At 46.3% G+C, this 5,071-nt stretch overlaps 1 long non-coding RNA gene across 1 annotated transcript; it reads left to right on the top strand.

The window, feature by feature from the left end:
- The first annotated feature begins 940 nt into the window (after window positions 1–940).
- Window positions 941–4,779, top strand: LOC121829045 (uncharacterized). The gene is made up of 4 exons (XR_006071822.2): window positions 941–1,584; window positions 3,226–3,356; window positions 3,489–3,578; window positions 4,252–4,779. It is a non-coding gene; the product is annotated as an uncharacterized LOC121829045 (long non-coding RNA).
- Window positions 4,780–5,071: the final 292 nt, after the last annotated feature.

The following is a 5,071-nucleotide window of genomic DNA, read 5'->3' as shown; positions in this document are numbered from 1 at the left end:
CCTTTTACTGACCGTACTTGATGTGAAGCCTGCCAGGGAGTGAATCCTGGGAGATGTAGTTTGCAGGCCCCGAGCCCCAGGGTTATGAAGGAGAATATAGTAGGGTAGGTATGGAGCTAAGAGACACAGATAAACCACGGGTACATCTGGCGATACTGAAAAGCAAGTGTATTTTCACACTGCTGTTGACACTAAGTCCAAACAAGCCAACGGTAAGAAGTAAGTGACTTTTTATAATGTTGACACAGGCATAGCCTTTTGAAGAACATAATCTTTCACAATAACCCAAAGGCAGAAAAGAAAGCATTTAAATAAAAAAACTGCTGGAAGTAGCATCATTCCTAACAACAAAACCATGAAAGCAGCCCGCATGCCCCACAAACAAGAGAGGATGACGCAGACCACGGCAGATCAATGTAACGGAATACAGCTGAAAGAAACCCCCTCCAACACATGTTTCCAATAAGTCTGGAAATGTCTACATGAAACAAGGTTAAGTGAAAAAAGTTGAACCCAGAACTGTTTGTCTACTCCACTAATTACACCTGTGTGAAATGTACCAATGTATATTAAGAAAGATCTGGGGCGACAGAATGATGTCACCAGGTCGGGGCGTCATGTTACTTAGGCTTGTCTTCTGGAAAGTTGCTTAAGTTCTTAATTAGAAGAGAAAAGTAAATGAGTTTTTAATTTTATTTTAGATGCCAAAACAACTGAAGCTTGTGTGTTTCATATTAAGCGGCTTTGAAGAGAAAAGAAAAACAATACGAACTCACATGGACGCACTGTGCAACCTGGCTGACCGCTCCTGCCTAGCGCTTTTTACAGCCCTGGCATTAATCACTGCCGTGGCCTCAGGCCAGTGTCCAATTGGTCTAGAGATTTTATTTTACAACCTGAGAACCGTGGCTGGCTCCCAGTGCCTCTGCTTCCCTGCCTCCAGCCAAGCCTTTCTTCTTGTTCCTGTACTTCATGTATTTTACTACAGGCCCAGGAGCTGTTAAAGTCAACTAAAACAGTGAATGAAGATAACAGGGTGACCACAGACCCCCCTCTGCCTTGTGATGACTGGATCTTTGTACATATTCACTCGCGGCTTCAGCACCGGCTGATTCTCCTCACGAAGAGTCGACAGTGCCTCCTGTCCTGTCTGGAACACACCCTGATCCCAGAGGCCAGGAGGGACATACCGTCTGCCCACCCCTCCCCCATCTAAGTCCATTCGCAGATCTTTGATGTGCCCAGCTTCCTGGACTCATGAACTCTGCCTCACAAGCCAGCTAATCCAGATGCATGTCACAGCTGCCTAAGAACGACTGGAGTGTGTGGTTTCAGCAGGGAAGGAATGACCGTATAACGGCCTCCCACGGGGGGCCGGCTGGCAGATTGCCCAAGAGACCTTGGCCATGCCCTGGGCTGGCTCTCTGTGCAATGGATTAGGCAGTCGTCGGAGGCTTAAAGGAGCAAGGCCTCCAGACCTGACCCAGTTTCTGTCTTCGACTTTTGTCTTTACAGGAGAACCGTTGTCCAAAGGAGGTTCAACTTCCAGTTCTACAGCCCGGCACGTATGTGGCCCTGTCCGAGGTAAGCCTTGGCACCTCAGTTTTTAATGCACACAGTGGGAACATAGCCGTAAATGCTTCCCAGGTTTATAGCAAAAAAATAAATATCTGAGATTAGGGTGCTTACAATCCCCTGGAAGACACTGCTAACTGTCCACCTGTTCTGCCCTTCCTTGTCAGTAACAGAAGGAGCATTTTGCTTTCCTTTGCAGTGGTCAAGTGACCAGCTCAAAACTACTGCCCCCTTGCGCAAAACAACAGCAAAAAGCTTTGATCCCAGCACTCAGGAGGCCGAGGCTGGGGGAGCTCTGTGATTGAGTTCAGGGCCACCAGGGCTACAAAATGAAACCTGATCTCAAAAGAAAAGAAAAAGAAAGAAAGAAAGAAAGAAAGAAAGAAAGAAAGAAAGAAAGAAAGAAAGAAAGAAAGAAAGAAAGAAAGAAAGAAAGAAATGAAAGCAAAACAAACAAAAACCCAGCAGCAGCAGCAACAACTATAAAATGCCACCCTTCGCACCCGGTAGGCTTCTGCTCAGCTGTCTCGTCCAGTGCCTCCACAGCGAGAGGCGTCCAGGAAAGCAGTAGACTCTCAGATGGGGACACTCAGCCAGCATGTCTCCCGTCCATTGTTCTCCTTCACAGTGAACTGCCCACCTCCAGACATCTGCCAGTTTTTAAGGATGAGTCTCTTACTGTAGCCCACGGCCGACCTAGAACTCTCCACCCTGCCTCACCCTCCAGGTCCTGAGATGACAGGCATGCTCTGCCATGCGGGCTCCTAGACTTCTTACCTAAGGAAAAGGAACTCTACCTAACTCAGCCTTTGTGCGCCGGCTCCGTCACTCACAACTGAGTGCAGTCCCAATCTGAACACTTAGCATGCCCCTGCAATAAGAACACCTAGGAAAGATTGCCTTCTATTTTTTCCAGAAAGTCTCTTTAATGATATCTTGACCTCAGGATGTAACGATGCCAACAGTCACTACAGTGAGCCAAGAAGAGGTTCCTAGTTACTGTTCTGAAATTTAGTTATGGTAAAGTCTGCAAAAAGTTACTGATAATTTACTAGGCCTGGTAAACATTCTCGTTATTCTCAGACATTAGTTGTAAACATTCACTGAAAAGGAACTGGGCAAGAGCCGTGAGTGGTGGCACACTCCTGTAAGCCCAGCACTTGGGAGCTGGAGGAGGTTGGGTGAAGAGTTCAAGGCTCACCTCAGCTACAGAGGGAATTCAAGACCAGCCTGAGCTACGTGAGACTCTGTCTCAAATCCCCTGCTTCTACCTGCCCACCCCCCAATAAGGAAAAAAATATAGAACTGGTATTACAAGAGGGGAGGGAATAAGGCAGTTAAATATTTTAGCTAACATGATCTTTATTTCCCAAATTAAACTTTATTTTCAGGAAAGCAATGATCATTTCCAAGAGATGCTTTCTTATTTTTATCTACAAACATACTGAGTTATTTTCTCTGGTATTCGGGAACATTTTAATACATTAAAAAGTAAGACTGGCAGTGGGAGGGGGAGGATATGTCCTTCTCCCAAGAGAAGAACCAAAATTAAAAAAAAAAAAAAAAGACATTGGGAGGTTTCTCGATGCTTTCCCAAGGGTTAGTCTGCGACACCCAAAGCAGTTTACTCTTGTACACTTGGCTTTCCAGCAGGAGAAAAACAACATGACGTCAGTCATGCGGAAGGAGGAACAGCACCCAACTCTCAGTGGCTGGAGATGAAATTGCTTCTTGTTCATTCCCCCGGTGCCTTGGCGGCCAGGTGGTACACACTCCTCATGGTAACTACCAAACCCAAGCCAAGGGAGCCGTCTCCATCTTGAATGAGGCCTGTCATCAGGGCCAAGGGGAAATCGGGTCTTAAAGGTTCTGGCAGTTTAAGTGTATGTTGCTTTGGTTGTCTTCATATTTAGCAGGACCCAGCTGCATGGTGCCAGCAACCATAACTGGGCCATAAAGTGAAATCCCCCCGTGTGGCGGAAAGGGGGCGCCAGAGAGAGTGGGTGAGTGACCCTAATATCCTGAGCCATGGTCCTTCCTAGCCTGTGTTCCCTCATTCTCACAACAAAGTCTAGCACTATTTAGCGTCACTTCCCAGATGAGCAGACCAAACAATTTGAAAGGCATTCTCTCTAATATGAGTATTGGTTTCAGTTTCTTCAGATTTCCTAAATACTTTCCGAGTATAATTTGTTCAGTTGCCCACAGCCCCAAACCCTTGGGAGTAGGGTAGAGCAGAGGAACGGAAGGTGGAGAAAGGGGCTTATTAAATAAGAAATCCAAGCTGGGAGTGGGGGTGCCTGTTCGTTACCCCTACACTTGGGAGATAGAGGCAGGAGGATCTTGAGTTCAGGGCAAGCCTCAAACTACAGAGTTCCAGGCTAACCTGGGCTATCTGAGAACCTGTATCAAAATAAAAACAAATAAGAAGAGAAATACCTAAATACATAAATTCTTCTCTCCCTGGGGCCACAGGGGCCCCTCTTCCTTGTATAGTATAAGGAAGTGACCAAATAAACTAACCTGGCCGAGGCTGCAAAGCTATCCACCAGAACACAAAGAAAAAGCGGACTAGGGCAGGATTTTGGAGAACGGGGCACTAGAGGTGCCAAGTGGGTCAGGCAGACAGCGCCATGGAATTGAGAGGCGACACTGTTCTATTTCTGGCCCTCACAGGCCTTCGAGGGATCCACTTCCGAAGCCTCCCGTCATCCAGGGTGGTGGCCAGTTGTGTGAAAGAGCTCTCTTGGCTGCGCCTCGATTTTCACCGTCCACCCCTCAGCAGTGTTTGCAGTTTTGAGGAATCCATTTAACGTGTGTGTGTGTGTGTGTGTGTGTGTGTGTGTGTGCGCGCGCGCACGCAATCGCTAGCTCCGGGTATGGACATTCTGGAGGGAACCGGCGATTGGGAGTGAAATATGCGCCAAAGCACCACAGAGCCTGATTGGCTGTAGAAGTCTCTGGCCGAGCTTGGTTGAGAACCATTGACCTGCTTCTGCCAGGGATGTAATTTAAGAATGACCCCTTAAGCCTATGAAACGGGGTTTCAACCATGACTTACTACAATTATTACAGAGTCAAACAGCGAGACCACATATTCAGCTAACGTTGGAAATGTTGATGTAACTGGATTTAGCTTTCTCTAAGTATATTCTAAGACAAATTAGAAAAAATGAAGAAATAAAATGCTATTTTTAAAGAAAATTGTACCTAAAGATTCTTACAATGTAATGTTCCATGCAAAGGGCGCCTTTCAGACTTCTACTGAACTACTGGTGCGGTGTACACACACAGCAGCATCTACATGAGAGCAACATTGCATGTGGCCAGATCAAGGTACTGCCTCGCCTCTGATTAAGTCTAATAGAGCAATATTTGTGTGAGTCATAAATTATTATTTTTCCACTGCTTCTCATTTTTTTTTGTTTTATAATACTTTGTGTGTGTGCGCATGTGCATGGATTGAACCGAAAGACTCAAGCATGCTAGACATGCA

Source organism: Peromyscus maniculatus, chromosome 4, assembly GCF_049852395.1.
Source record: "Peromyscus maniculatus bairdii isolate BWxNUB_F1_BW_parent chromosome 4, HU_Pman_BW_mat_3.1, whole genome shotgun sequence".
NCBI classification, from domain to species: Eukaryota; Metazoa; Chordata; class Mammalia; order Rodentia; family Cricetidae; genus Peromyscus; species Peromyscus maniculatus.
The sequence above is the reverse complement of the archived record's forward strand: the minus strand, read 5'-3'. Positions and strand labels throughout refer to the sequence as shown.